Genomic DNA, 24,404 nt, shown 5'->3' on the forward strand with positions numbered 1-24,404 from the left:
TTCATATTTGTTTTTGGTATTCGGTTCGAACCTGGATTCTTTGTTTAATATTCACATGCTCTTACCACTGGGTCATCTTATGTTTTAGAAGTTAATCAGTAACAGTCTGTTAATGTCCCACTGCTGGGTTAAGACCTCCTCTCCATTTTGAGGAGAAGGTTTGGAGCTTATTCCACCACGTTGCTCCAATTCGGGTTGGTAGAATACACAGGTGGCAAAATTTCAATAAAATTAGATACATGCATTTTTCCTAACCATGTTTTGCTTCACCATCAAGCATGAGATGAATTATAAACACAAATTAAGCACATGAATATTCAGTTGTGCTTACCCGGGTTTGAACTCACGATCATCGGTTAAGATTCACGCGTTCTAATCACTAGGCCATCTCGGCTAACTGAAGAAGTTAATCGTTTGACCCTAATCCATGACAAGTGCCGGTATTACCTACTTAACTGTAATATAGTAATTGCTATCATTTTATTTTTTTACGAACTACACGTCCCGGCTTCGAACTGAAATGCTATACATAAATTTACTGGTGGTAGGGCTTTGTGCAAGCTTGTCTGGGCAGGTATCACCCACTCATGAGATATTCTACCGCAAAACAGCATTACTTGGTATTTTAGTGTTTCAGTTTAAAGGGTGAGTGAGCCAGTGTAATTACAGGCACAAGGGACATAACATTTTTATTCCCAAGGTTGGTGGCGCATAAGCGATGTAAGCGACGGTTGACATTTCTTACAATGACTATGGGCGTTGGTGACTACTCACCATCAGGTGGCCCATATGCTCGTCCGCTTACCTATTCCATAAAAAATATTCAAGAACAAACATAGAAAGAAAAATCTTGCTTATTTTAGATCAGGAACCTTTGCCGGACGTACGCAGAACCGTAGTTTCATCTCAATCGGACGAATGGTTTACTACATCTCGAACTACATCTCGACTTCGTGCGAGTCGAACTATCCAAAAATCATTTCTTAGCGTATAAGAAACATCGAAAATCAGCTATTTTTGGCTGTGCGTTGATGAATATCAGGAAAACGATTTTATAATGTAGATTTGAAAATAATAATTAACCGTTTTATGATAAATCTTTAAACAGTTTAACATATCGCGAATTATCTTTACTCAGATAACTTATATGTTACGTCATTATCGTTATCTTAGACAACGCATCGAAGCGGAACATAGCTCATTTCCGTTCCGAGAATATAGAATTTATATCACTTTAAATCGTATTAATGATAGTTGAAATGTATTTGGTGTGGAAATATATTATTTTTAATGGCAACATTTTAACACGGGTTAATGTCAATTTATATCACTTTAAATCGTATTAATGATAGTTGAAATGTATTTGGTGTGGAAATATATTATTTTTAATGGCAACATTTTAACACGGGTTAATGTCAATTTCATAGTGATTCATCCTTTTCGCATCATTGTATACAAAATGGGCGTCCTATGGAATCGAATGAAATAAAGAGGCTGTTGAATTAAAAATAAACTAATCACTAAGTTTTCGTTATATATCATACTAGTATATTATATAGTTGTAATTTTATATGTATTAATAATGTAATTTATTTAGTGATATATAGTATTTTGTGCTTTTCGGTGAAGGAAAACATCGTGAGGAAACCTGCATGTGTCTAATTTCATCGAAATTCTGCCACATGTGTATTCCACCAACCCGGATTGGAGCAGTGTGTTGGAATAAGCTCCAAACCTTTTCCTCAAATAGGGAGAGGAGGCCTTAGCCCAGCAGTGGGACATTTACAGGCTGTTACTTTACTTTACTTTATATAGTATTTTATATTTACATTTATTTATTAGTTTGTTTTAATTATTATAGATTAATGTTATTTTATTCATTATTACAGCACCACCTACCTCATATCCTATTATTACTAACACCGTTGCTTGCCTGGAAGAGATCGCTATGTAACGATAAGGTCGCCAAAATTGTATGCTACTTTTATTTAGGCTGTATGCATGTTTTGTGTTTTTTTTCTCTTTGTGGTATATAATAAAGTATAAAATATGTATAAATTTATAAAGATTTCGATACAGGACACGTAATTGTATTTCAATAGTTTTCGTCCGCGGTTTCCCCTATCTATTAGATGGTGTGTTAGGTATAAAGAATAGCCTATTTTCCTTCCTGTGTTTACGTATTGGGGTTCAATCTTGCGTAATTCTATCAAAATCGGTTTAGTGGGTTAGGCAAAACAGTAAATAACAGATAGTTGCTCTCGCATTTATAATATTAGTATAAATTGTTCATGATTAATACTTGTGATTGATGAAAATTATTTATTACTGTGTTTCTTACCGGTTGTTCTCGGTAGAATCTAATTTTTGGTATTCAGAATAAGAATATAATATGTATGACTTGTTAATATGTTAAATAAAAATGCATAATTTTTATGTTTGCCCTCGTGAAGAACTCTAGAGTTGTATGATTTATATAAATTTGTACCTATTTGATTTAAAAAAAAGAATACCTAACCACTGAATTTAATGTCGGTTCTTCGGTAGAATTAATATTCCGTACCTTGATTCCGTTGCGTGATTCCTTGACGATTAAAAAAAAATGTTAAAAAGTTTATTTGAATGTGTCTGTTACTTATAATCCTATATCGCTATTTATATATTATTATGAAAATTATTGATATATTTTTAACCAAATTACCTTTAGTGTGCAAGGCGATGTCGACCAATTTTTCCTGTATAATCCATTATATAGTTTCATACAATAAAGGAAATCGTGCGCATGCGCAGTTAAACTGACATAGTTGTTCACAAGAAATAACCAAAAAACTAACATGCCATACTTTTCAAATTTAAATTAAATGTAATAGTTATCTGAAATGAGAATAAAATTTATTTCAAGTATTTTTTTTAATATTTTCATATTTAAGAACTTATTTCGCTTGTTGATATTTAAAGGTAATAATTAATTTTATTACTCGTGTATTAAAGTTATATAGAGATGTTCTTATATAAAAAAGCCTGTATATATACATTTATATTGATATTATTAAAAAGACGTCAAATATATATATTTTTCAAAATCAAGACTTCTCATTTATTAAGAGTTATATAGAACCTTCGGTTCTGGGTTATACAGTTTAAAATGTTTGTTAACATAGTATTCTATATTTATTCATTTACATTATAATTTTTATTTTTAGCAACTTTCTTGTACTTTACGAAAGTTGTGAAAAATAATAAGTTTTTCTAAAATATTTCAATAAAATCAAAATAATAATTATTTTAACGGGAGGTTTTATATAGGTACACTATAGCCTATACCAATAACTTAAAAACTTGAAAAATCAATAATATTATCTGTCGTCCGCGTTTGTCTCTCAGAGGGAAGTCAAAACAATAACTAAATTAAATTTATATAATCTATGTCAAAATATAAACATGCCTCGATGCGGTATAAACATTACAGATGTTGTCTCTTTTTGTCGCCGTACATCCCTCTCACATCCGTTCGATGTTTACAATTTCCCGCTCTTAGCAGCTTGCTACTATTGCTAGTGGCCCGCGATTACTTCGCACGCGCGGACGTATTGATCGTTGATCTATAGATCCCTATACGATTTCTGTGTGTTTTGATACTGTGACAAAACTCCCATTGTGTTAGTGGAATGCAATCGTGTTGATTACATGTGATTGAATAATTTTAATAGTATTATATGAATGGGTTCTTTGACATATATTAAGGTTATTTTTTTAAATAATTTATTTTAATTAGTTTGGCATTTAAATACTGACAAATAAGCCATGTAAAGTTAAGTCACTACTGCCCAAAGACATGTACTAAGAAATATTAATCATCCCTTAAATAGTCAATGCGCCTATATGCGGAATAAGCTGTCATGTCCCTTGTGCCTATAGTTACACTGGCTCACCCATCCTTCAAACTGGGACTTACTAAGTATAACCGTTTGTCGACAGAATGTGTTGTGTGGGTTATCTACCCAGACGGGCTTGCACAAAGCCCTACCACTGTAGTATATTATTCTTTGTAGCTATTTTAATGTTTTATCAAATTCCAAACATAGATACGAATAAATGGGTCACTAGTTTCTATAAATGTTAGTAAATGATAACAATTACACACAATATAATGTTGTTTATAAAAAAATATAACTAATCCCTCAGTTACCTACGTTTATATAACGAAAAAATATAATTTAAAACAAATATAAAACAATTAAAACATTTCAACTCGTTAAGAACTTACTGTACTTTGATAAAATAACAACTTGTACATTTTTATTCAGCTTACAGTTAACTCGACAGTAAAACATTCTCACCTGTCCAATTAAACATTCTATGGTTAAATATTTAACTTAATAAAGCAGATGAATTGAACCTTATTTCTTAAATCATAAGACATAATTAAAATGTTAAATATGAAAGAACATTGAATCTTAAGTCGCAATTAATTGTGTATTTTTATCTTAGATCTTTAAATACTAGTTTCCCCCCGCGTTTGAGGAGAAAGGGCATGTGTTAAGCTCCTATTGCCCTTTCTTGTACCCTTGACAACGCATAGGCAAAATTTCATGATGATCGGTTATGTAGTTAAAATGTGAAAGCCTACAACAAACAAACCCACTTTCGTTTTCATAATATCAGTTAGGATTTAAATATTATAAATAAGAGACATGATAAGCTATACAAATTAAAAAAAAATATCATAATTCTTCTCGGGAGTCTTAACTATAAGTACACCGGAGATCTTTGGATGATGGATCTATATCGAATATTACTATGGTGAAGTTTTCTCGTAAGGCACATAGAAACTATGTATTCAATTGTACTTTTGGATTGTGTATTAAAATTTCATTAGCGTCATGGCTGGTCTTGTAACATATATTCCTCCATAAATGATGTACCCAGATGTCGTCATGTCATTACATTATATAAACATAGATAGCCTATCTAAAAGAACTCGGTTTATGAATTTAGTTGAGATGTCTTAAACAATTTCAGTTCAAATCGAAGACCAACTAACTGTGCAGGATGGGTTGGCAATCCGACACGACAAGAAAGAGATTAGGCGCTAGAATATGACTTTATATTTTATTGTGTTTTAATTCATTATTGAATCATGAATTAAAATTAAAATAAAATAAGTCTTTTACGTGAATTCAAGGCATTGTCAATCAACAGCCAATCGTAGTCCACTGCTGAACATAGGCCTCTCTCGAGGTGCACCAAAGCTCCCGTGCCTCCGCCTTCCGCATCCAGTCGGTACCCGCCACCTTCTTAATGTCATCGATCCATCCACCTGGCTGGAGGGCGCCCTACGCTGCGTTTGCCGATCCGCGGTATCTCATCCAAATTTATTGACATAAATTACAATCATGATCTTGAACTTGTTGGTAGGTCTTTGTGCTAGCCCATCTGAGTTGGTACCATATGTTAATAACTTATTCAAACGCTGAACAGTACTGGTTAGTATTGTTATGTTCCGGTTTGAAAGGTGAGTGAGCCAGTGTTATTACAGCTACAAAGAATCTAACTTATATGTTCTCAAGGTTAGCGTTTGCTAATACTTCTTACAGTTTTTTTTTTTTTTTTATAGAATAGGAAGGTGAACGAGCATATGGGCCACCTGATGGTAAGTGGTCACCAAACGCCCTTAGACATTGGCATTGTAAGAAATGTCAACCATCGCTTATAGCCAATGCGCCACCAACCTTGGGAACTAAGATTTTATGTCCCTTGTGCCTGTAATTACACTGGCTCACTCACCCTTCAAACCGGAACACAACAATATCAAGTATTGCTGTTTTGCGGTAGAATATCTGATGAGTGGGTGGTACCTACCCAGACGGGCTTGCACAAAGCCCTACCACAAGTAGAAATGTCACCAGTGAAAATGTCTTTGTCAGTGTGTCTATGTGCTAGTCTAACTTTCTATTACAATGAAATAAAAAAAAACCGTACGACCCAGCCACGAAACTGAAGAGTGTCCTTAGTAAGCTAATCAAATATTAAGCAAACTTTCACCAGTAGTAGGCTATGATAATATTTAAAACTAATTAATATTCGGATTGCTTAATACAAAACTGAAACAGTTTTCGTGAAACTCATTGACATACATAAATCAAATGTATAGACTGTTTAATTATAGGTAAAAAATTTAGACGTTCTAATTTCAGGAGTAATTATACCAACGTAACATAAATACATTTTTATAAGTTAAAAATAGATTCATTACCTATTAAGGTAAATAATAATACTAATATCCTGGGACATTATTCACACACGGCTGATCTGATCCCAAACTAAGCAGAGCTCGTACTATGGAAACCAGACAACTGATATACTACGTATACTACTTGTCTTTTCTATTTTTTTTTTTTTTACATTTTTCACACACGGCCATCTGATCCCAAATTAAGCTTGTACAAAGCTCGTGCTATGGAAACCAGACAACTGATATACTACTTTTCTTTTGTAAATACATACTTATATAGATAATTACACCCAGACTCAGGACAAACAGACATGTTCATGCACACAAATGTCTGTCCTGGGTGGGAATCGAACCCACAACCTTCGGCGTGAAATGCAAGTATCTACCAACCACGCCAACCGGCTCGTCAAAAAATATATACTTATATAGATAATTACACTCAGATTCAGGGCAAACAGACATGTTTCTACACACAAATGTCTGTCCTGGGTGGGAATCGAACCCACGATCTGCGGCGCGAAAGGCAAGTATCTACCAACCACGCCAACCGGCTCGTAATAATACCACATGCGACATAAAAGGAAAAATTATATGTTTTGATATCATATATTATAACACAATGATAAATCAACTGAATCTATTATTTTAAAATGATTCGAATTTAATAAACAAAGTTTATTAAGAACAGTTATTAAACATTTCCATTACATATTCAATTACATAAATGATAACGTTCGTATTGTTATAGCCGAGTTTACTATGTGTTTAAATGATGATAAATCACTTTAGTAAATACTTATTTGTGGCTAAACCTTAGTTATTAATCTATGAAAATATGATATTCGATTGTTTTTATTTTTTTAATTTTAAATAATATAAGTCGAAAATGAAAAGAGATTTGGTCTAAATAATTAGATAAATCCTTAGATTCTTAGATTTTAAGAGAGTTAAAACCTTTATAAGAATAATGAAAAAATAGACTATACACATAAAATATCCGTTCACTCTATCATGCAGTACGTGATTTGAACGAGTTACATTTTAATGAATTAATTATTATTTAAATATTGTATTTACCCTATCGGTCCAGGTAAATCATTTTATATTTATAATATAATAACTAGCTTCCACCCGCGTCTTCGTTCGTCAATGAGTAGTTGGTTAGTACCCTATGTTCCCTGACAACGGGTATGCAAAATGTCATGGTGATCGGTTGAGCATTTAACACTTGAAAGCCTAACAAACTCGTCTTGTATTGGTGAATATTTTACTCATAGTGAATTTTACGCCCGCAGTAACGTAATCAATCACAGAATTGAATATGACCTTTTTAAGGATAAACGCGTCTTGTTTATAAATCCAGCATTTGAACTTGAAGTTAAATTTATGCCACTTACCTATTTATCTTTAAGTGAAGAATTTGTAACGAAGGTTAAATAGTATACTGCACTCGTATACCTTTAGTAGAAGGTTTATTTAATTTATTCACGTGTGTCGTTTATGGCTATCTTGGTAGGATCGAATAAATATTAATACTTTAGCTAATGATTGGAGCGGCTGATGATGTTGTGAATATGTTTTTGTGGTTTTTATTTATAACAATACATATACAAGCCGAGATGGCACTATCGTGACACGCCTGAATCTTAATCTCTGGCAAGCATCACTGAATTCTCAAAAAAATTAGTAACGAACCTTCTAAATGAACAAACTATACCGGAAAATTTAATGAAATTATCTTTTTTTTTTTATAGAATAGGAAGGTGGACGAGCATATGGGCCACCTGATGGTAAGTGGTCACCAAACGCCCTTAGACATTGGCATTGTAAGAAATGTCAACCATCGCTTATAGCCAATGCGCCACCAACCTTGGGAACTAAGATTTTATGTCCCTTGTGCCTGTAATTACACTGGCTCACTCACCCTTCAAACCGGAACACAACAATATCAAGTATTGCTGTTTTGCGGTAGAATATCTGAAGAGTGGGTGGTACCTACCCAGACGAGCTTGCACAAAGCCCTACCACCAGTAAACATATTACAATTCTACATATTAATGTATATTATTATTACGTACAATTCGGACTTTACATATATACTATATATAAGTGTGACTGTGACTATATATATATATACTTATATATATTAAGGAAATTTGGGTATTTTGTGTAGCGCAAAATATGCAACTGGAATTTACAACATATAACATAGTAGTTATATAGAAGGTTCGTGAAAATCGATATCTTAGATGATTAATAGGATTGAAAAGGATAGCTTATCCCCTAAAAGTGCAGGCTCGTATTCAAATGGATCGTCGTTCAGTAAGACTTGGTTCATTGACCTTAATGAATTTACTTACCAAGTTTGATACGAGCCGTTATTCAAGGTACATATTACAACCGTTCCATATAATATATATGAGCTATTGTTTATTCTCGTTACCAAAACAATATAGGACAGAAAACAGACGTGGCAGTTTCCTTCGAGAAGTTACGTTTTCTGCTTAAAATAATGGATATTTTAAAAACATTCTCATGTAGTTTATACGTATTTTAATAATATTTTCAGAAGATCATATCGCTTTGAAAGGAAGCTCAAATTCAGATGAGCAGTGTTGTTCTGTAAGAACTTCCTATCTCAATAAAATACAAAGCCTATTTACGGTGATACGCTATTCTGATACGTGTGTCCTTTAAATATTATAATTATTGAGCCTGAAAGTCTTTTGCTTTGAGTTTCAAGTTTGTTCCTCTGGATACTGATATTGGTAGGAAAAAATTGGATTGCCATGCAATTAGAATATTACTATTTAATTAATAAGTTTAAATACACAAATCCTTTTATTCTTCCTCAAGGCCTTAAATTGGCGTTCCATAGAAACGCGATATGATTCATAACGTGCAAATTGTGCCAATGGCCACGTTTCGTCGCAGTAATTGCTCGTGATGGACTCGTATTAATATAACGATTGTTTTATTGCTTTTGTATCGGATTGTTCGTTATATTAGAAAGTTTTCTAGCGTGCATCAAAATATTCTATAAAATTTTTTTACAACATTTACTAGACTAGCCTATCATTAAAAAGTATGTTATGTTCAATGTACAATGAATCAGTCTAAACTTAGAATATTCAGTTAATTTTGAAACGGATCAAATATCGTATTTAATGTTAAATTTTGTGTTTCAAATTAAAATTGAGTTCACTCTATCAAGCATGTTTATTTTATAAATATCCTGTTCGTATATTTAACATACGACTCGTTTTGCTTACGGATCGTAGATGGTAGAAGGTCTACTTAATTTAAGTGCATTCCGTATAAAAAAGTAGTAGAAACGATAAACTTGACCGTCACTCGTAACTCGACAACGATTCGTCAATATAAGAACTGGCTATAAATCAACCGTTGTCACCTAAATAGCACTATGGCTGATTTTGATCGTTAACTCTAGAAGGATAATTAAGAAATTACCAAAATGAAATTCAATAATATGTTATATACTATAAGGATACTATTAGTTAAGGATTTTTTTAAATAGTTGAATATCTTCTCATATATCAAAGGTTGAAGCGTTGTTTGTGGTTTGTCGTAGCCGCAATACAGTGAGTATCTACTTGTTTTTATTACTTGTTATGATGCAATTATATAAATGGATTAGAGATATCATTTTATAATTAAAGCCCAGGTGTTAAGTTTATATAATTCTTCAGATAGGAACATTAGCATATTTAATAAGCTATTAGTCGATTTTAAGATCTTTTTTTTGTGTCCGAATTTAAATCTTTCGGTATCAGTTCCAATCACGGCTAGATCACCTGCATGTGTATCATGAAATGATGTCGGGTGTTCAGCGATTCGCCAATTTTACAATTGATGCTTCCTTATCCCTTTTCCTGTCCCGTAAATTACATATGATTCATGGTCATTGTTTAACTATTGGGCCTGTTGTCTGAACAGGGAAGTTGTTGAGTGTATGTTTTCGATTTTTTTCCTTAAATATTTTTGACAAACCCTTCGCCCCGTATAAATTGTCACTTTCAATGTGCTGCTAACCATGGGAATCTTAAATTTAAAACAGTCATACAGAGCATTGATGTTTATAGCTGTTGAATAATTTTTGAATCGGTGGTAATCACCTAGATGGTCCCTCTTCCTGTATTTTTGACCTGCACTAAGTTTCACCAGCGGAAACCTTAAGCATGTCGTAATAACATTTTATTGATTAAAAAGCAAATGGAGCAAAGAGATATTTTTTCTAAAAGTCTATAGAATACATATTTTTCGCATCTTAAAAAAATGAAAATACGAAGCGTTTCTCTTAAAATGTTTTACATAACGTGGATCCTCGAAATTTTCGCCCACTGGTTCTCGATTCAAATGAGATGGCATTTGCATTTTTTGATATAGAGTGAAGAGAAAAAGTCTGTCTACTTGAATTATTAAACTGCCAAAGCATCTCGTGTTTTATACGAATAGTCTCAAGTATATAAAGTCTGTAAGTCAGCAGTAAATCAGTTGTGAGATGAAATTAAAACCGCGAGATATTAATTTATTTTCAATAGACGACGATCCTTTGATAGTTTCTTTAGAAAACCGTTTAATCGATACTGCGCGAAATAGAGAAAATAAACGTTTTTATTGGTCGTGAACTACTTGATCATTCTACAAATGGAAAAAATGTTTGTTCTGGGAAAATTTGCTAATCTTCAAAGCCAGTCAAACAGCTTTTTGTACCATAGCTTGAAAAAAGACACATCCTTATAAGATTTTTTGGATAATATCACATTGATGCTCTAATGTGGGTTGGTGGAAAATCTAGTACATTCAAACAAATCAACTGGCAAGTGGGTTTAATGTTTTTTTTTACGTGCTAATATTTCGTCAAAACTTGCAAAGGTCAGCAACCCATTCGATAGATAAATACAGTAGCATCTTCGAGCTAGCGCGTGGGTAAAGTTCATACACTGTTACAATGGGGGCCAATTAATGCTTCCCACGATCGTATCCGTCTCGATTTGACCGATATTAGTGTTTAAGATAACAGCAATCGTACTTTTTGTACGTTTTAGTTGCTATTGATTTATTATTTACTGCTATAAATGAAGATGAAGCTGTTCAACTTCACCCACGTTATTTTCGTAGACTTTATTGTAAAACTCGTATATTCTATATGCTGTTATTTCTTCAATTCTGATAAATGTTAAAAAATGGTTGTTTGAAGATTCATATATCTAAATTGAAGCTATCCTGGTTGTAGTCCAAATTAAACTGGACTGTCAACATTTTAATAGGTCGTGGTGATTTGGGCTAATCATGTTGAAACTTAAACTGTCTATCTAGAGAAGTAATGAATCAATATATTGTAGCATAATTAGTTTTTAATGTTATTAATATATATTTCCACAGTCTGACCTAATACCCTTAATTTTACAAGATTTCTGCCATAAGAAGTAATTGGAATGTCGTAAGATAACTTAAGATCATTTAGCTTTTAATAATTAAAAATTACAGAACTCGTTTGTATGACCCACATGTTTGTATCAAAAGCACATATGACGAGACAGTTTTATTTTTTTAATTGGTTCTTCTTTGTGAAAGATATGTTACCAAACTTGGCAGTAGAGCTTTTCCCAAGCTCCTCCCGGTAGTTATCACCATTATTTATTCCACTACCAAGTAGCAATGCTTTGTATTGCTGTATTCCGGTTTGAAGGGTGAGTGAGCCAGTGTAATTTTTTTTTTTTATAGAATAGGAAGGTGGACGAGCATATGGGCCACCTGATGGTAAGTGGTCACCAAACGCCCTTAGACATTGGCATTCTAAGAAATGTCAACCATCGCTTATAGACAATGCGCCACCAACCTTGGGAACTAAGATTTTATGTCCCTTGTGCCTGTAATTGCACTGGCTCACTCACCCTTCAAACCGGAACACAACAATATCAAGTATTGCTGTTTTGCGGTAGAATATCTGATGAGTGGGTGGTACCTACCCAGACGAGCTTGCACAAAGCCCTACCACCAGTAAATGATATGCATAAGGAATATCATATCGTCACATCTTAGTTTCGTAGTAATGGTTAATTGTTATAGTGCTAGCTTATTTGTGTCAAAAGATACAAGAGACATAACACAGTGGCACCCGAAAATGGTGGCACGTAGGTGGCTTAAAGAAGTGTTAACATTTTTTTCGAATATGGCGACCACTTATCCTCGCTTGTTAGTTCGATTGCCTTACAATATTAAATTAAAAAACAAGTGTCCTGTCCGTGGCTGAATAAAACATCGAAGTGATGATTATTGATAAAAAATATATATATATATATTTAATGACATAGCGACTAATATACGGTATATAGTTTACACGCCACGCAAACACGAGAGTAGAGCGGCATTGGTGAGGTCATAACGGTTTAAGAGATCATCAAGCCGTTTGCCGTCGCGGCATGCGAGTTGGTCTCAACCACGAAGCGCACCATGAGATGTTTTATATCGAAAAATGATTTGAATACGGACAGCTACAGATTTCCAAAGACCTCGTCAAACGATATTAAAAACATTTCTGAAAATTGACACCTTACTCATTGAAATCGTGGAACGTAATTAAAAACTCGTCTATTCTGTAATTTAATCCCCTTATTTTAAAACAAGCTCCGTTGCTTCTCTTCGAGTAAATTGATTTCGGCTCGGGCTTTGAACAATTCTCTATCTAAGTAAAGTAAGACTACTATCATTAACAAAAATATGATAATACTTTAAGATTTGAAAGCGAACAGATCGAAAAATACTTTACATAAATGATTATATATTTATAAAATTATATAAGTACATATGTATTAGTGCAGTAAATAAAGAAATACACTATAATGATTATGTTCTCCACAATGCCTAAACTAAGTTCAAAGGCCCAAATATACTATAGTCTCTTTCACAGGTTTGAAGCTAAAAGGGTAGCAAATCTTTTGTCGCTGTCCCTATTATGTGTATAGCATAGATATTGTGAACAAGCAGTGTTGCCAGGTGCTGCATGTAGCTGGGCTTGTATGTGTGTCTCACAGTCGTGTCCGGGGAAATATTTTCGTGTCGAGGCAAAGCCGAATACTATAAATGTTATGTCTTGTTAATTTAATAATAAACTTCAAAGTAATTGAGATGAAACCTTAAAAAATTACAATGTTTTATTTATATAGAGATTTCTATAAAAGCTTTAAGTTCAAGTTACTTAACAATTGGTATTAACTTTGCTAACCTTGTTACCGAAACTTTAATTCAACGCGACTGTTGCTAACAACCCACGCGTATCTCTGAAGTGGGTAGAACGAAATTAATCATCATTAATATATATATATATATATATATATATTTATATATATGAATCGCAGTTCCTATCCTCTAGGCGAAAAATTAACCAGCCCTTATGTCATACATAATATTGTTAGCTACTTATATTATTATGTTCCAAAACTGTTGTCTTAATCATGTCAAAGTAAAACTCTTGTTTTCCGTAGAATGGGGACCTGGGTATATGTAATACTGCCTCATTCATATAGTTAACTCGGGCACCAGTTCTTCACACATTCTAGACTATGATATGAATGTATAAACTCTTTATACTTAAATATTACTTCTCAATTATGTAAGGTATATTTGTATATAATTATTATTATGTAAAGATATCAAGTATGTAGGTAGGTAGGTAGGTAGGTAAGAAGCTCTAAATCGTTCTCCATGACATGACAAGATATATTACCATTAGACCAGAAGTCTACTTCAGGGTGAGCTACTCCTAACATTCAAGGGTTGTTACTTTACTGCTACTCCTAATAATATATGGAACGTCTTCCTGAACGCTTTTCGCGATTTGTTTGTCTAGATTCTAGACTGTTAATTTCTTTGAAGATAATTACAATAAATTCATTAAAACGAACCGACACCGTAATCCAGGACCTAGGACCAGCGAAGCAGGCAGAACAGTGGATGTCGTTTCGTTGTTAATTTCTGAAGTGAAGGTTCGCGATAAAATCCACTGAAATGTTCAGTTAATTGGATTTGTAGTCGTTCCGTAAATCAAGGAAAATCAAATAAAGGAATCTTATACCAGTATTATAAAGAGGCAAGTTTTGAATGGTTTTTTTTTTCGTATCAACGCAAAACCAGTGACATAGGGCTTTCACGTTATAACTGTTAGTTATTATAGATTCAAGATGGACATATGTACTCGGGTATGTTTAATATTCGTTTACTGTATTTTACGTATGTATATAAATAAAATCTATGAAAATTGTAAGTATATTTTGTAAAGTCTTATGGATTAAATAGAAAAATATATGTTGGCATATCTGTTTGGTATTAAGGGACTTCAACACCATTTGCCACGATCGTCATGAAACTTGGCACGAATATGTTTATTGCATGGAGAATGTTTTCATACTATCCACTTGGTTGTAACTCGCCGCTAGATGGCGCTGCGGCACAACAACTTCTATACCAGTAGATCAGTAGAACTGATCGCCATGACAATTGGTATAAATACAATGATATTATAATATCTGCTAGATTTTGTTTGTGTTTGTGTCAGTTTACTTTATACTAGTTTTCGCTCGCGTATAGTGGTGGCGGTGTGAGGTAAAAAATTACTAATGTCCTCCCTTGGAGGACGAGCTTGCTTCCTACAAAATTTCATCAAAATCGGTTCAGCTTTTCAGGTTATAATATTAATATGGCTAATGGTAATAAATTGTCTCAAATGTGAACACGAACGACGAACACAACAATCGGATGTCACTATATGGAGGGAAGAACAGATGGGGACTGACTTGAATATGTGCTAAAGTTGGTGTAATTTGTAACAGCGGGGATTACTCACTCCGATAAAAACGGAAATATGTCGGTAAGGCTAATAGAACAATCACCGCTGTTGTCTTTAGTAATGAATTATCCGAGTTCTTATATTGCCCTGAAAATGGTTAGTCAATATTTCTGGTATGATGATGTTTTCCACACCAAAACTTTTCGGCCATGGCGGATAATCTCATCTATAATTAAAAAAAATAAAAACCATCTACCCAAAAAAATTAAAGTACACAAGTCTATGCACAAATACAAGTGCATTAAAATTAAGCACTGCCAGGCTTCTAAAATTAAAACTGATGATCGAATTCTTGACATAAAAACTCCATAAAATATTTTGGCCAACTGTGATTTGAACCCAAGATCTCAGGATCCACTGCAATATAAGCTAGCCACTAGACCAACGAGTCAATTATGGAATACTCTATATTTGGCGTAAATTTCTTAAGGCATTTGTATGGCGTAAGTTTTAAGTAAATAACATCCGGTTAGTATGGCGTACCGCGTAGGTGATCGACAAGTATGGCTCTGTCCAAATAAGGTATTAGTTGATTAACTTTTATCTATCTCTTCTATACTTAAAAACTGAATGAATTTACATAATTTTATGTTTATATTGTAATATATGATTTGTTTTACGACTCTCTTGGCGCCATTTATTTGTTGTATATATTAATTTCGGAAAAACAAATTTGTACTTAGTATTTTATAAAAATTAACTTTTAATTGTTATGATAATTCACTAAATAAATAGTGAATTATATTATAATTCTTTATTCTAACATAATTTCCTGTTTAATCTTCCGCCTAGCGTTTTCCCGGCCTAGTAACGCCAGGGTCCGCTATCCTGCATCTGTTCCTCCACTTTGCCCGATCTAAAGCATCCTCCTTAGTTAGGTCTTGCTTTCTCATATCGTCCCTCACGACATCGAGCTAATATAATAATAATACGCAGCCTTATTTCACCTTGGCATAATATTTAATTACAATGTAATTAGAAGTAGGGTTTAGAAACAGTCATAATTTTTATTATCAAAACCCTTTCACTACTAAAATTTTTGCTCCGAAACACTCTCCTGTATTTTGTGTAGTGTTGTTGTTGTAAATTGTTGTATTGCTAGAAAATTCTTGTGAAAAAAAGTACCAGACTGCCGATAAAAAACCAACGGTACATGTCATTGCATGACGTCAAAGAATTGCTTGCGTATAACACTATCTCTCTCCCGATAACTGACCATCTGAAGGTATCCCCTGATATGTATCTGACCTGTCCATTTTCTTAATTGTTGGTTTAAGTTCAACAAATAATCACCCGATTTCGGTAACATCACCTTTCTCACGTGACCCACATTCCTGATACGAATTACTTATCGCTAATTTGTGTAACTGAATAATTAGTGGTGTAAGGAAACACAATCACTTATGGTTTTAATTATACGTCTCATGAATCAAATCAACTGGAAATCCTACGCGAGCTCCTTCCGTATCATAGCGGTTCCTACTGACGCGTTCAACATTACAACTGTCTTATAATTTATACATTTTATAATTATAAGTTACCTGTATTTAATTATTAATCATAAGCCAATGGTTTATGTCATGTTCTTTATTCAAGTACTTTATTAAGTGGTCAAGTACTCTTTAAAGCTAGCACTGGTAAGAGAAACTGTGTCCTCTACCAATTTACCAACCATTTATCACTCATTCTACCGCCAGCATTACTTGGTATTGTTATGTTCCGGTTTGAAAGAGCCAGTGTTAATTACACTGGCTCTTTCAAACCGGAACCGCAAAGGAATAACTTCTTTGTTCTAAATATTGGTGCATTTGTGATGTAACGAATGATTACGTCGAATTACACGCAGTGTTGAAGACTTACCATCAGGTGCCAGTCCGCTACCTAGTAGAAGTTAAAAATAAAATCAATCAACGACTACACAGAGGAACTTGCTGAAATAAGTTTTAAATCATCCCCTTGTCAGAAAAGCTGTTACTATAACGGTCGGTGGCATTTGCGAAATTGTAAGGGTGTATTCACAAATATGACTCGCTTCATAGCTTAGTATTAGTCATTATATACTATTATAGTTAATGATGTCAACATTCTATCGTTAAATGAAGGTTTGTGAGAAATATCCGAAGAATGCCAAGCTAAATGCAACATTATCATTCTTCCCGAGACGTTCCGCGTGTAGTCAGACGTTGCCGTGACAAATCGGTGTGATTGCGGCCCTTCCGAGGAATCGAGAGAGTGACTCGATGTTTTTCGTTAAATCGATATCGTCCAGCTTTCATTATTCGAGAGCGTTGTAAAGAATGTATACAATAGTACCGTAACAGCCTGTGAATGTCCCACTGCTGGGCTAAAGGCCTCCTCTCCTCTTTTTGAGGAGAAGGTTTGGAGCTTATTCCACCACGCTGCTCCAATGCGGGTTGGTAGAATTCACATGTGGCAGAATTTCAGTGAAATTAGACACATGCAGGTTTCCTCACGATGTTTTCCTTCACCGTAAAGCACGAGATGAATTATAATCACAAATTAAGCACATGAAAATTCAGTGGTGCTTGCCCGGGTTTGAACCCACGATCATCGGTTAAGATTCACGCGTTCTTACCACAGGGCCATCTCGGCTTACAATAGTAATGTTATACAATAGTAATGTTATACATAATAACTTTAACATATATATGGTTCAAGCTTGCTTCATACCAAATTTCCTATAAATCGGTTTTGTGGTTTGGCCGTACAGGCGTTATTTTTACAATTAGCAGATATATAAATATAATAATTCTAAGCAGATATATATATTCATTCAAATAAATATTTGAATATAGATAAAGATAACAGGAGGGTATTGAAACTTATATACTTACTAGTACTACTTTAATTAATGCCATAGATATCTTAATAAAAATGGGTTATTTCGGAGGAAAAAACTTATGGAATTTCATCCCAATTTAAATAGTTAAAATTAATACAGGAATTAATAAATATATTTCATTATAATAAAACGAAAATTCAAAGACACGGTATTGGAAATGGAATGTGATGTTTTTAATATTGTAATGGTAGGAACGACGGCAAAGCTTTGAAAAATTATGTTCTCTTTTAAATGAAACACTGGGAATGCGTATAAACACATATATAAAACACTGCACTATATATTCACGGAAATATCTACTTGTGATCTGTTAACAGAAGATTTATTAAAATATCGAGAATAAACGAAATATATTTTTTTTCTTTGATTTCTTCTTATACACATTAAGCTTTAATACGTCCACTTCGCTAAGTGTATTATTTTTATTCATAAAATATTAATTTTATTACATATTTACCAACAAGTGTAATGCTTCTATGTTAAATAAAGTAATTTGATTTGAAGTCAACAATGGTGGAAATTTTACGAGCTATTATTCCACTTTAACGACAGAATTTATTAGTTAATTGAATGGCTTCGTGATGTGCGACTTTCCCCAATATGTGTCACGACTGAAACGAGTGTAGACTTTCAGTGCTAACGAAAACGTCTTCAACCAATCAATATATTGTTAATGTTTTGAAATGTTTACCCGAATATACTATGCAAGTTTTATGTGCTAAGAGCAAATTTTGTGCTTTATTTTTAAGTGTTAAATAAAGTACTAACTTCGCACTTAGGAAATAATAAGCGGATCGATAGAACGCCTCATTTAAAGCAGTCTTAACTCTTTATAGTGTTTCCGGCTTTTTCTACTACGGATTTATTTATTTATTTGTATTTATTGGAAACAATTATTACATAAAAGTCGAGATGGCCTAGTGGTAAGAACGCGTGAATCTTAACCGATGTACGTGGGTTCAAAGCCGGGCAAGAAGCACCACTGAATTTTCATGTGCTTAATTTCTGTTTATAATTCATCTCGTGCTTTTCGGTGAAGGAAAACATCGTGAGGAAACCTGCATGTGTCTAATTTCATCGAAATTCTGCCACATGTGTATTCCACCAACCCGCATTGGAGCAGCGTGGTGGAATAAGCTCCAAACCTTCTCCTCAAAAAGGGAGAGGAGGCCTTAGCCCAGCAGTGGGCCATTTACAGGCTGTTATTGTATTGTATTATTATTGTAATTATTACATAAAATATTTTATAAATATCAAATATTTACAAATCATAACAAAAAGAGATATAAAATATATCACAATCTAAAAACATCTGGTTTTACTTAGTATATAGTTGATGTAGTAACAACATGTAAAAAATTCACTTAAAACGAGATTTGTAGATCGAAATCGCTATTAAAACAAAAATTTTGATTTCAAAAACCGAGTATAGAATTTTTTTAAGTTTGTGTTTTTTGAGCTTGTTTGAGTTTTAAATATGCTTCTCAACCATAAGCTAAATTAAGGTATTAAGATATCTGAAAAGCTCACCCAAAATGTATAATTCCTTAGCAGTTTGTATTTTGTGCCTTCGAGATTTTCTCAACGCTAGATGAATTTTTGTTTTGCTCCAGTATTTTTCTTCAATTATACAAAGACATTTCCGCATCACTGCACTAGATGCGGCTACGCCTCGTTTCCCGCGCTAAATCTCGTCTCTACGACCTTTATTTCAACCATATAAAGTTCATTATCCCTTAAGATCCAGGCAATTGAAGCTACGGGGCTAACAACACTTTCTTAGCTCGTATTCGTCCGTATGTCTTCTCGTTAAGGTGCATTTTCGTTTGAATGAGTTGTAAATTTATAGTTGTCAGGTTAAGCCATTGTTAAATTTGCCGAGAAGGCTTTTCCTAGCTTAGTGAATTGCGGTGAATCGAAAGTTTTTTTTTATTCAAATAACGTCACAATGAATGGAGTACTTTTGTGGACTAGATGAAAGGATTGTGGCTTATACTCTCTTGAATCTTGAGGACTCGCTTAGGATTTTGTAGCGTTGTAATTTTCTAACACATTTTGATCTTTGAAGGTATTCGTGTCATTGTTATTTGATTACTAATGTTATGCTTAAAAAAGAATTGTTACAGATCAATTCGCGATGGAGTAGGGTATAATTAATTCGTCTGTATATATATCATTATAAGTTTTATCAATTATTTAGTATCGTTATTGTTAGGTAATTTCTGATTCTTTATCCAATATAGAAAGAATTACAATTGCTCATTGATAGTCAATTTAAAACCTAGCTCCACTTTAGAAAATACAATACAGACCAGAGATGTTTTTGGTCTGCAATTGAAGAAAATATTTAAATTGTATTTTCATCAGAGACAATAATAACATATGTAAACTATGCGGTACATATTTATTATACGTACGAACTTCAAAATCGCTTTCGGTATCCATTCATGTCTTCCATTCATTTCGTATGTATTTCGGTCGCTTAACTTGTGACGTAAATGCATTGTTTAAACACCATTATGTAACGTCTTGGGGGGCCGTTTGTGGTTTGTATGCAAGAAGCGCACATGCGGAAAGTGTAAGGCAATACTCGTATTGACATTGAGATAAGAATTGTTTTTTTTTAAATTCAGAATATACACCTCAGTCTAATATATTGAATTTTTTTTTCTTATCATACATAACTTATATAAAATAAATTGTATAAATATTTCAAAGCGTTGTAACTATTATTCCTATTTTTTTTGTTTTAATTTAAACTTAAATTCTGAGAAATAATCGACTTGGAAGAGCAATTCCATTTCTAACAATCTGAAAAAGATTGTTTAAAATTATCTTCCTAGTCACGTTTTCGTCGTTTAAATGATATTGTGAGTAAAATCTGTAAATCGTAATATCTGTAATGGTAAATCTGTTTTGGTAAAAATGATAAAAGAGCTTCGTTTGAGTATAAAATTTTATTGCGTTAAATCAAATAAAAACCACAAACGGTACAAATCAGCTTTATAGACATTAGAATTACAAACGCAAACATAAAAAGTAATCGATTAAAAAGCCTACGAAGTTATGCGTGGGAAAATTAATTAACAAATTTTCACGCGTCATTTGAAGCATGCTGTCGGCGCTAGACACGCGATGATGCATTGTATCATAATCTGTGCGAGAAGTATCACTACAAATTACTGATCTGAACTGATGTTTTTTTTTATAGAATAGGAAGGTTGACGAGCATATGGGCCACCTGATGGTAAGTGGTCACCAAACACCCTTAGACATTGGCATTGTAAGAAATGTCAACCAGTGCTTATAGCCAATACGCCACCAACCTTGGGAACTAAGATTTTATGTCTCTTGTGCCTGTAATTACACTGGCTCACTCACCCTTCAAACCGGGACACAACAATATCAAGTATTGCTGTTTTGCGGTAGAATATCTGATGAGTGGGTGGTACCTACCCAGACGAGCTTGCACAAAGCCCTACCACCAGTGTATACCATGTCTGTCTGAGCGCGATAAAATCAAAAACCGTCGAACGATTTTTTTATACAGTTATCAAAAATGAATGGCGCAATTTATTACAAAAGTTTAGGTTTATAATTCATTAATGGTTTGTGTAAATTGACTAAAATATGACTACGATTGTTGTCGATGTCTGAAGAGTCGTGCGCCGCTAAAACCGATAAAGTTATAATATGTATTACGATATAAATGTTTTTTTAGACACTTATTCTATCCGTGAAAAGTGGTAACGTGTAATTAATATAAGGGAATGTACATCTTGAAATATCGATTGTAATGCTGCCTGGGAATAAAAACATGCAAGATGCATTAAAAATAAATCCAATCAAATATAATAGAAAGATACGCCGAATGTACGGACTATACATTGTTGATGATTTATTTTTTTTCAAGCCAAACGCAAATTCCAAGAAGAAGCGAATGGTCTGTGGGTTACGTAACATGTTCAGGAAGGTAGAAAAAAGAAATGAAGATATGAATGGTGATAGGACAAAATACATTGAAGGTCAGGGGAATGATAAATGATTCAAGGTATATAGAACCCATTATGGTAATAGGACACATGATACATGATAATAATATATGTATACATATATTATATGAAAATTATATAATAACCTATTTGTAATATTTTTATATAATATTATTATTTTTAGTCAAACTTATCTTATTTAAATGATGAAAATGAATAATTACTGAGATTCTTCCGGTTCCTGTCGGTAGATCTACATTCCGAAACGGTGGTAACTCTATGGAATTTTAATCAAATGTCGACTCGAAAGTGCATATGAAAGTTTTTAATAAAGTAGTTATAATTCGATTTGATCGCTATTTCAATAAATATGTAATAATCGGCAAGATAATCGAGTTTTATCATACAGACATTTGTTTATACCATGCCATATTACTTACTGGTGGTAGAGCTTTGTGCAAGCTCGTCTGGATACCCCACTCATGTGGTTGGTACCCCACTCATCAGATATTGTACCGCAAAACAGCAGTACTTGGTTTTGTTGTGTTCCGGTTTGAAGGGTCAATGAGCCAGTGTAATTACAGGCACAATGGACATACATCTTAGTTCCCAAGGTTAGTGGCGCATTGGTGATGTAAGCGATGGTTAACGTTTCTTAAAATGCCAATGTGTATGGGCGTTGGTAACCACTTACCATCAGATGGCCCATATGCTCGTCCGCCTTCCTATTCTACAAAATAAAAAACATATGTTATACTGTCGTCTTCTGCATTTAAGTTATTCGTCCTTATCGATTTATTCAATCTAATAATATCCGATGTGGATGGGGATCTTTAAAATTCAAATTGCTTCCTCCCATGCGCTTCCATCACTGTCCAGAGTCTAATAAATGATAATTTTTGCTTGTCAAAGAGACACCAAATGTAAATACTTTCACAAAGCAACTACTTGATTTAAAGCGAAACAAAATAAAACAAAACGGTGATTATTTATTTGAAATATATAGGCTGGAATATGGGCCAATGTAAGAAATATCTACTATCCGTTATATCGCCAATACGCAACCAACCTTGGGAGCTAAGATGTTATATGCCATGTCTGCAGTTACACCTTCAAACCGGAACACAACAATAATAAATATTGCTGTTTAGAATATGTGATCAGTGGTCTACAGACGGTTTTGTGCGAAGACCGTTTTGTTTATTTTATTAATAGTGCTCTAAATATACACTGGCCGCCAAAAAAATCGACCCACCCGTATTTTTTTACTTACAAAGTTGTTATCTTAACTATGCGACGACCTAGGTGGATTGTTTTACTTATGGGACATACATTTAACATTTTATTACCCACTTGATATTGATTTGGAGGAGTTGTAAGTGTTATTGAGGATATTTGGAATATTTTTAAAGTATTGATAAGAAAACGTTACTTTGTGCACAAAGTGCATGGTTAGTTTATTTCCAGTTCTTAACGCGGAGTCATCTCGGTTCGATGTTTATTATTGATTAAGTGTATGAAACTTTGTTGAAACAATAATTTTAATAAGTTTAAACATAAAAAATGGATACTACTGAAGTAGAAGCTGCTCAAGTCGTAGCTCTTATTCATGAGGGGTTAAGTCAGCGAAATGTGGCTAGAACACTAAAATTAAGTCGTTCAGCGGTGCGAAGAGTGTACAAACGCTACTTGGAGACTGGGGAGTATCGCCGTAGACCAGGATCTGTCAGGGGGCGTGTCACGAACCCGACCGATGACCGTTTTATTGGTTTGACGTCTTTAAGAAACCGACATCTTTCGGCTGTTGACGTTCAAGGTAGACTCCGAGAAAGTCGTGGAGTGTCTGTGAGTGAAAATACTTTAAGAAGAAGACTTCCAGAGCAAAACTTAACCCCTCACAAGCCAGCAACAGGACCAAAACTCACAGCATCCCATCGACAAGCAAGACTACAATTTGCTAGGCAGCACGTCGATTGGACACTGGACCAATGGGAGACAGTATTGTTCAGTGATGAAAGCCGAATGTCTCTAGTAGGCTCTGATGGACGACGTAACGTCATGCGAAGGCCAGGAGAACGCTACTCTCAGTGTTGCATTCGAGAAACAGTCCGATTTGGTGGAGGCTCTACAATGTTTTGGGGAGGTATTTCTTTGACGGGACGCACAGAGCTGGTTTTTTTCCGTAATCGTGCTGTTAATGCTGAAACTTACATAACGAACATTCTGGAGCCTCATGTGATGCCTTACGCTGGATATATTGGGGATAATTTCCAACTTATGCATGACAACGCACGACCTCACGTCGCTAGAATTGTTAAAGACTATCTCAGGGAAGTCGAAATTCCAGTTATGCAGTGGCCAGCCAATAGTCCGGATTTAAACCCGATAGAGCACCTCTGGGACCAGCTAAAACGTACGGTTCGAGCACGAAATCCAATTCCAGAA

At 33.9% G+C, this 24,404-nt stretch overlaps 1 protein-coding gene across 1 annotated transcript in view; it reads left to right on the forward strand.

Moving 5' to 3' along the window:
- Positions 1–3,571: 3,571 nt before the first annotated feature.
- LOC126778466 (protein enabled) overlaps positions 3,572–24,404 on the forward strand; it is a 44,872-nt gene continuing 24,039 nt past the window's right edge. Inside the window, exon 1 of the mRNA XM_050502040.1 lies at positions 3,572–3,744. The gene's annotated coding sequence lies outside the window, so the exon portion shown is untranslated. The remainder of the gene's footprint in view (positions 3,745–24,404) is intronic.

This window comes from Nymphalis io, chromosome 26 (genome assembly GCF_905147045.1).
Source record: "Nymphalis io chromosome 26, ilAglIoxx1.1, whole genome shotgun sequence".
NCBI classification, from domain to species: domain Eukaryota; kingdom Metazoa; phylum Arthropoda; class Insecta; order Lepidoptera; family Nymphalidae; genus Nymphalis; species Nymphalis io.